Source organism: Capsicum annuum, chromosome 6 (assembly GCF_002878395.1).
Source record: "Capsicum annuum cultivar UCD-10X-F1 chromosome 6, UCD10Xv1.1, whole genome shotgun sequence".
In the NCBI taxonomy this organism is placed as follows: Eukaryota; Viridiplantae; Streptophyta; class Magnoliopsida; order Solanales; family Solanaceae; genus Capsicum; species Capsicum annuum.
The window spans coordinates 118,696,604-118,706,557 of record NC_061116.1 but is presented as its reverse complement, the minus strand read 5'-3'; the positions used below and the strand labels follow the sequence as shown (position 1 = coordinate 118,706,557).

Sequence of the window (9,954 nt, the reverse complement as noted above, 5' to 3'; positions counted from 1 at the left end):
GAATGTCCAGTCTTATGGTTTCCTTCAGTAATCAAAAGGATTAATGTAGGGAGACCCTTTGTCACCAACCTTGTTTATTATCTCAGCTGAAGTCTTATCAAGGAATTTAAATGAGTTGTTCAATGATCCAGATTTTAAAGTATATAGAATGCCTAAGTGGATCCCGAACATTAATCACTTATCATGATGATACTATCTTATTTTGCTTTGGACAACTATCATCAATGAAGAAGATGGTGACAGTTTTGAGAAAGTATGAGTACACCTCTGATCAAATGAGCAACTTAGACAAAATTTTGATCTATTTGTATGAGAAGGTTCCCACAGCTGTGAGCAACAACATAAAGAGAATAATGGGATAAAATAAGATAAGTTTCCTTTTACTTATTCGGTTTGTCTAATTTTTTATGGAAGAAAGAATAAGGAATATTATGATGAGCTGATGAAAAAGGTGATAAATAGATCAAATTCATGGCAGAATAGGCTACTTTCTTATGGGGAAGATATATTTTAATTACTCATGTATTACATTCTATACCCATTTACATTCTATCTACTATAAATCCTCCAGTAAGTGTAGTTAATCAACTACACAAAATTTTTGCAAAGTTCTTTTGGGGTAATCCCACTGGTTCAAAAAATAAGCATTGGGTCTCTTGGGAGTTAATGTGTTTCCCAAAAAATAAAGGTGGACTTAGATTTAGATCTTTACATAATATGTCCAAGGAACTTTTTGCAAAACTCTGGTGGAACTTCAGAACGTCCATATCAACTATGTGGAGTTCTTTTGTGTGGAAGAAATATTGCAAGAAGTTGTATCCTTTATTAACTAAAGGAACTAGAGCATCACATCTATGGAGAAAAATGATTTCTATAAGAGAGGAGGTGAAACATAATATATAGAGGCAGGTAAAAACTTGTAATTTAAGTTTTTGGTATGATAATTGGACAAAATAAAGTACTTTGTATTATGTGGAAGGGGAGACATTTCAAGATGAGGAAATAGAGGTGAAGAATTTTATCAGAAAAAGAGAGTGGGGCAAATAATTGTTGTTATCATATTTATCTGAAGAGATGGTTGATTTGATTCTAGAAATTGTAAAGCCTATACTAGAGAAACATCAGAATGATAAACTATGGTGGATGGGTAGCACAAGTGGCCAGTTTACAGTGAAGTTTGTCTGGGAGATCATCAAAATGAAAAAAGAGAAAAAAAGAGATTATGATTTCATCTAGAACAAAGGTTTACTTTTTAAGTACAATTCCTCCTTTTGAAGGGTATAGTTGAGAAGGATTCCTACAGATGACAACTTAAAGAGAATGAAGATCTAATTGGTATCAAGATGCTGGTGTTGTGAAAATAGGAGGGAAGAGACTATGACCCATGTTTTACTAACAACCCCCTTGGCCTTATGGCTTTAGAGGCTGTTTGCTCATTTTGCAGGGATACAGGTGGACAACATACAATTACAATAGATGATTATATAATGGTGGAAAAAGGAGTCAACATCAAAGATAAACATGATTTTCAGAGCTATACCAGCTATAATCATGTGGAACATATGAAAGGGGGGAATTCTATTAAACGTGGAGGTTCCATTCATTTTAAGGGATGGTTTTGCAAGTCCAGGAGATAATGAAGAAGATGATCAAGACTTTGTATGCATGGATAAAGTTGAAATATTGGCCATGGCCAGAAGTGGTCAATAATATGAGTACATTTAGGCCAAAATTGTAATATCAAAAGGTGTTATGGAAGAAACCAGAATCCATGCAGTTAAAATGCAACATGGATGAAGCTTGTAGAGAAAATTCAGGGATGAGTTAATATGGGTTTTGCATAAGAAAAGATAAAGGAGATATAGTGTATGCTAGAGCTAAAGGCATGGTACTGGGTACAAACACTGAAGTAGAATAGATTGCTATTAAAGAGGCTTTAGAGTACTGTTATGAGAAAGATTTTAAAAATTCCATCTTACAAACTGACTCGTTAAGTCTTAAGCAAATAATACTAAAGCAGTGAAAAATTTCTTGGGAGCTAGTAGTTATTATTGAGGAGATTAGATAATTCATTTAGAAACTAAATATCACTATCACACATATATTTAGGGAAGGGAACACAGTGGCCGATTCTTTAGAAAATAAGGTGATGGATGGACAAGACATGCAAGAATATCATTCTTTTCAGGATATATACTAAATATTAATAAAGATCATATTTCACATATCAGAATAAAGACAAGAAGGATAATTCAATAATGACTATCAGAAGCAGCATGCATATTTACAATAAAGTAGCAAGTTCAAGCATAGTTCAACAAAAAAAGAAGAGGAGAATAAAGAGTACAGTAAAAGGATATTAAAAGTATACCTGGAAGAAGTATTATAGCTGTGCTAACGACAGTTAGAATTAAAATCCTAGCTATCAAAAATCTTCACAAAAAATGGAAGGGTAGGGATTTGCTCCAGCATCCAAAACCACCAGATAAAGAGAAAGAGGTTTTCATTACTCAAAACCTAGGTGAACTGGAAGTAGTTTGGCTATGTGAGAGATACCCAAGACCACCTGTACACAGAAAGGAAATATCAGATTGGAAATGACAAATGACCAGTACCGGATAGAAGTGAAGTTGATAGAAAAAGTTCAGTTAAGATCCACTATTGATTCAGCTGGTACAGAGCCCAGAGAAGGAGAAATCGAAGCTTTGAATTTATCTGCAGCACTCCGGCGGCATTATTGCAAACAACTTTAAAAGAAAGGGAAGGGTACTTTGTACTCTTGTCTCAAACCCTACCTTTATTAGAAAAATAGGAAAATTTTCAGCTTCCTTTTTGTTTGGACCGTATCAGCCTATGGATCTGAATTTTAGGCTCATTTGTTGTAGTTTTGGCTATCTGGACCCTTTTAATAAAATGGTTTGAACAGACCACCAAAAATTTGATTAAAAAAAAAATCTGTAACTTAGTCTCTATTGCCATCTAAGCATTCTAACTTTGGGCGTGCATAAGTAGACTCTTAAACTTGTCTAATATTTAACAAGTAGGCACACGCGTCCTCTGTGACATCTTCATGGATATTTCAGTGAATTTTCACGTAGGATGTGTATGTCTTATTCAACTTTATACAAATTTAATTGCATACTTGTGCACACTTAAAATTAAAATTCATAAGTGTTAGTTGAGTCCAAGTTAAAGTGCACAATTATGCATTAATTCTAATTTTTTTAATGCATACAAATCATCAAAATATTTCATATAGTTATAAATTATTACAATTTGAATATATTAAAAGTCCAGCATTATTGTCCAACCTTGAGACCATTGAAGGGAACATTCAAAGTTCAACTCTAAAGTATTTTTCTGGCCATTAATCAATTAAATTTTGGTAGGCCTCTCTTTTAAATTTGATTGCTCCGGCCAATAGACGATTTAGGAAATAATATATATATTTTAATCAATTCTATCATCTTTGTATCCTTCGTCCATATATGACATTAATTGCCTTTCAATATAATGTCCTTTCAAATTTAATTTGCTCTTTACTAAGTATATGTCTAGCTTTTCTATTTTAGTGTATGTGACTTCCACATAATCTTTAACTTCATGATATATGCTTCCTTCGTACTTGATTATTTGTCATCCTTATTAAAAATAGATATTTCATAATTTTATTTGTCATTTTACAAAATCAAAGCATAATTGACTACTATTCTTTCCATTTTGCCCTTGAGAGTAATTTGCCTGGAAAATTAACGTTGATCAACATAGGAAAACTAAGTGATTAACTCATGCTTATTAATTACATTTTTTCGTATTTTAATTATTTTACTTTGCAAGATTTTATGTGCATTAATGTTAATTTAGTGTTCCAACAAGCACATTTGTCATTTACCAAAGATATAACACATTTTCTATATTAACTAGTTAAATGTACGTGCTTTGCACGTATATTTCATGCCAAATTATTAATTAACATAAAATATTATCAAAAATAGCGCTTGACTTCAAATAAAATATATTTTTTTTTTGTTTCATGTCAAGCCATCAATTAACATAAAATATTATTGAAAATAGCAATTAATTTTAAATAAAATATAATTTTTTATTTCGTATGCTAAAATACAATAACAATAATACTATAGTCAATGTAATTTCATAAGTAAGGTTTGGGGAGGATAGTGTACGCTAATTTAACCTTTTTTCTTATATAGGAGGAGAGATTGTTTTGAAACAAAGAATACCTGATTTCTTCTTTACTTTGCGGAATAGTTTTGCATTTCAACTATATATTTTCCTAATGCTTCTTATCATATATTTTAAGATTTCTTAGTAATTGAGATCCTTAAATAGCGCAGAGCAGAATCACTTTCTAACATGCTAAGCACTCACTCTCGATTATTCTCCCCCTGATGCCTCCTAAATTTGTTGCTGCTTCCTAACATTGATTGTATTCTGACATTTAGCAAATAATACCTACAATTCTAAGCTTGAGCAAGTTTGTACAACCCCTTAGGACCCCTTGTTTCACATACACACATGTGCAGGAACATCCATGAGAACCTAAAAAGTTATTTAATTCAATCCGCTAATATTATATGTCAAACAACAAATGTTCACCAGAGAAACTAATTCTTTGAGAATCATATCATAACACAAGAACTATCCTCTTGCAAGTAAAGCACGACAAACATATCTCTCCGACGATAACGACTAAGAATAAGAAAAGAAACAAAACTAAAAAATATAGAAAATGTAGAAAAACTATGACCTAAAATTATGGACACACGTCCAAAAGAAGAGAGTAAGTAGCAATAAATCTTACCTTTGATCAACTTCTTCAGATTGTATCGTCTATTCAACCTCATCGATCATAGAAGTAAAAGGGATCGCCAAACTTATCAAAATAAAATCCCTAAAAACTACACAAAGAGGATCAACAAAAACAACCAAAAAAGTATTCTTGAATATAAAATTTTAATGTACGTATAATATAAAATTAAGGAACATATTCCATGTGAATATAATCAAAGAGATAACCTGCCAATCTATAAGTAACTTTCTCTTTTTTTTTTTTTATAAATAATTTACCATTACTAGAAATTGATTTCAATTACAAATAAACTAAATCATATATACAGTTGTTTAATATTAGGAGTTTAGTTATGATTTCTAAATATTAGAAGTTTAGTACATTATTAAAAAAAAAAATTTGATATAGTCTTCTTAAAAATTTGAACTTCTATGCTTAGTTTTCGTTGAAATTTAATTATTGTTTTTAATTATTTTTTCCTTAAATAATCAATCTATTATTATTACAATAGTTATAGAAGGGAAAATATGTCTCACAAATCAAATAAGAGACCAAGTTATGAAAAGTCAATCTGAAATAATTTATTTTTGAGATATTTAGTTGAAAAGGGGGTGAAAATATGATTTAGTCTAAAGAGAGATATTTTAATAAAGGACAAAAAGTTCAAATCACTTTTCTAAGGTCTTCACACTTTTAATATATTATAGATTATAGATTATAGATAATAAATTATAGATATAGATATAAATTATAGATTATAGACTATACATATAGTTATAGATTACAGATTATAAATATAGATTAGAGAAAAACCTAAATCATGATGGTAAAACTACCTACATTCTTTATGGGCATGCAACCTTAAAAAAAAAACAAGTAGCAAGAAACGGATTGTGTAAATCTTTATGGAAAAATTACATAAGTTAACATCTTAACTTTTCTATATTACTTTAAATATCATCCTACTAAATATATTACAAAAATCCCTTCTAACACACAACACACACGTTTTTACTGATACATTATAACCTACACCTCAACTCAATAACCAACTACTATTTTTTAGTCTATAATCATGGCATTACTTGCGAAGATTATGCCAAAATCCGATCTTGATGCAACAACCGTTATCCTTCATTACAATTACTCTAGTAACTTAATTATTCAAAAGTAATTGGAGGTTAGTTTATTTCTAGTTGATGATTTTGTTTATTAGTTTAGAAATCGAACAAATATTTTTTCAATTTTATGTTCTTTAAACATCATATAATTATTAATGGAGTCAGGACCATCTTTTAGTTTGGGTCTTATTCAATTTCAGTCAACTTCTAATGAAATTGATATATCTAGGTTTGTTCCTGGTAAATTCGATTATAAAGTTCATGAAAATAGATCTAAGTATCAGAACGATCTGACAATCATAAAGAAGTTATGGGAGGCTGCTAGTGCTAAAGGAAATAAGCCAGTTGTTGCTATTTCAAAGGAAAAAAGAAAGACAGTTATGAAAAGAGACTCATTACGAAAGGTATGTTATTTATATTTAATTGACAAATTTCTCAAAAATAAGTTATTGTTATTAACAAATATTAGTGTTACCAATTAGTCTGATACATAATGATGAAGATCCTGTTTGTGCATGCGTATGATACATCACAAAAATTCTTATAGTGATACATAAGTAAGAATTTTACCAGGAGGTCTAATACATATGTTATAGTTATGTATCATAACTAAATATGAAAAAAAAATGTTAAAGCTAATTTTTAATTTGATACATTACTTATGTACATAAGGTAAGTGAATGTGTTATGATACATCACTGTTTAGCACTAAGTAAGAATTTTACTACGATGTCTGGTACAACCTGATTCATAAGTACGAATTTAATCAGGATGTCTGATACATATGTCATAGTTATGTATCATAATTCAATATGTACCAAATGTTAAAACTAATTGTTAATCTAATACATTACTTATGTAAATAAGGTTAGTGAATGCATTATGATACATCACTGTTTATACGTGATCACAATTATTCCACAACATCTATTGAGTATTGACATTTCATACAATCGTAACTTTACGACTGATATTGAGTACTTTGTGGGTAAAAAAATCTTCAATATGTTTAAGGAGACATGCTTTGGTGTGTTTGTTGATATGATTAAATCTAATTTTCAAGGTCAAATAACCAAATATTTATTGATGCTTGAGTGTAAACAAGATAACCCAAATGGTCAAGGGAACAGTTTTTAAATTTTCTATATATGAATTTGCTCTCATTACTGGTCTAAATTGCACCTCAAACATTGAGGACTTTTAGTATCCGACATTAGATGACTTTGTGTCAATGAAAAAGTATTTTATAGAGGCAAAAAATGGAATCTCCACAAAAAAAATTATTGAATGGTATCAGATGGAAAATTTTAACAATGATCAGGTTATCAGGATGCATTGCGGATGATCATATTATTTTTCATTCATACATTTTTTTATCTGAAACTGATGATGCAGTTGTTAGTTTTATAGAATTCAATATGGTAGAGGATGGTCAATATGAACAATATCCGTAGGGTAAGATTTCTTTCAACAAGTTGATGAACTCGTTGAGACAGGACTTTTTCGTTGAAAACTAGTTTTATCATTTAGGAGGAATGTCACATGTTCTCAACTTCTGAATCTACAAATATTGTTCCGAAGTAGATAAAGACATTATTTGCCGTATTGGTAATCCTATCCCGAGGATATGTAACTGTTTTGTTGTAGGAACAAAGCCTAAATTCAAGAAGTTCATGAATGAAATGTTTAGCAAGGTAATTTCTGGTTATTTTCAATCTCTTTTTGTATTTTACATTGCACACATGAAATTTTCTTTTTATGTTTTCAATATATATTTTCTTGTAAAATATATTATGAAACATGTAACTCTTTCATACTATAATATATTTGTTGATCAGACAACTTCCATATCAATTACTGCAACAAAATAATTATTTTCATAGTTATATAATACATTACAGTACTCATATGATAAATTTTGATACATAGCTGTACATTTTATGGTATAGCACTATATGTCATATAGAATATTGATACATTATTGCCCTTACATTCATTTAAATGAATTTCTTCTGTTTGTCAATCTTAATTACAGTATGTGTATGCCAACATAAGTTCGACAGTTGATGAGCTGAAATATCTTCGATTGCCAAATCATGCTGGAATTTATTTGAAAGATTCTGCCAATTCAAATTTATCGCCACATCTTGTAGACAATAGATAAAAGTCTATCAGAAAGCTAAAATGACAGATGGTTCATTATCTTTAGATGATTTTAATGATTTTACTATCTCACTACCTCTCGAATTATTTACTAAGTCAAAGGCTAGGTCTGATAGATTATTGGCATCGCATTTAAAAGGAAGAAAGACAGACGCTGAGCGAAAAAAATTGATGATAGGTCAAGAAAAGATAAAAGCTCACCCCTCTATTAAAGAAGTCAATGAATCACCTTCTGGCACATCAAACTCAAATGTTGATCAAGCTCCACATGAACCATATCGAATGGACTTCGGCAAATAGACACCACCAGCAGAACAGAGACACCAGCTGTCGAAAGTGTACGTTCATCTACATAGAAAATTAATATGTCTGGAGGAACAAATCACGAGAAAATTTTGCTGAAAGTTGATATGAATGCAATTGAATCATTAGTCAAGACATATGTAAGTGCAACATTAACTTTTATTTTAAAAATTGGATATCTTGACATATCTAATTTACTCAGTTAAACTTATGCAGGTTGACAAAAGATTTGATGACATTGAAGCATTAATGAAAAAACATCATGAAGAAATAAAAAAACAACATGAAGAGATGATGTTAGCTGTGAAGAAGTATTATGATGCTCCATAAAAAGTAACTTTTTCAGAATGATGATGGAAATGCTATGTCTACTGGAGATCACAAGCGGGATGAAAAACCATCAACTTAGTCTTCTCTGAAATTCAATTTTGATGATTCGACTACTCCGAGTGAGGCAATTGAAGTTCACAATTTACAGAAGGTACTAATAAAAAAATAAACTTAATAATGATACTATGATACAGGCTTGACCTAACAAAAAAATAATCACAAAAATATTTATATATAACGTATAAACAAAATTTATTCAACAAATAAAACTTAAAATGAGTTATTAGTTACGTATACCATCATTCTGGTTGCTTTAATTTCATTAAGTGTTAGAATTTCATCAAATTTTCTACCTAGAGTTGTTTCTGTATATGAATTAATTTCTCTATTTTTGCAGTTCCATGCTCCAAATAATTTTCTGACTTCTTTCAAAAATCTAGAATTGACAAGTTACACGCATCCACTAAACAACCATTTATACATTCTGCAATGTTAGATGTCATCATTAGGCCTCTATTTATAAAAGCATGAACCCTTGACCACTTTTCATATCCTGCATAATATAGATAATCCTTCACACGGTGATCAATTTTTTCAACATTAGCCATAATGTATTCAAAATCTTCCTTTCTGTACGCTTTGGCCATCGAATAAATAAGGTCGCTAAGTCTATCCTTGCTCCTCCTGAAATTTGTACAAACATTCTTTCAAAGATGCTAAATACATACTAAGTGTTGAATGTTTGGATACACAATGCTGACACTTTTAATTATTATGTCATTGCGATCTGATACAATGCATATGTTCTCACATTCTCTAAAAGCATTCTTAAACTGCTCGAAAAACTATGTCCATGCAAAATCGTTCTCTGATTCAATAACACCATAAGCAATTGGTAATATCCAACCTAAAAATAATTATAAAGCATGAATTATGAAAGAATGATGTTATAAAAATTTATACGCAACCTACAAAGAATTTGTTATATTTAGAGAAACAGTTAGTAATGTATCATAAGCTATACAGTTATACATCTTAATATATCATATATGTTATGTAATGTATCATATATCAAATAAAGATTATTTTACATGATTAGTCATACCTGCACCATCAAGAGTGCTAGCAGAAAGAAAAGTCCCTTGGTACGATCCACTAAAATGATCACCGTCCACCACAACAACTGATCTGCAATGCTTGAAACTATGCATCATTGGCTGTAAAGTT

The 9,954-nt window shown here is 30.2% G+C and overlaps 1 long non-coding RNA gene across 1 annotated transcript; it reads right to left on the bottom strand.

Annotated features, from left to right (window-relative positions):
• Nucleotides 1-2,236: 2,236 nt before the first annotated feature.
• LOC124899707 lies at nt 2,237-2,814 on the bottom strand. Its single transcript, XR_007057148.1, has 2 exons — nt 2,660-2,814; nt 2,237-2,566 (listed from the first exon to the last, which is right to left on the bottom strand). It is a non-coding gene; the product is annotated as an uncharacterized LOC124899707 (long non-coding RNA).
• Nucleotides 2,815-9,954: the final 7,140 nt, after the last annotated feature.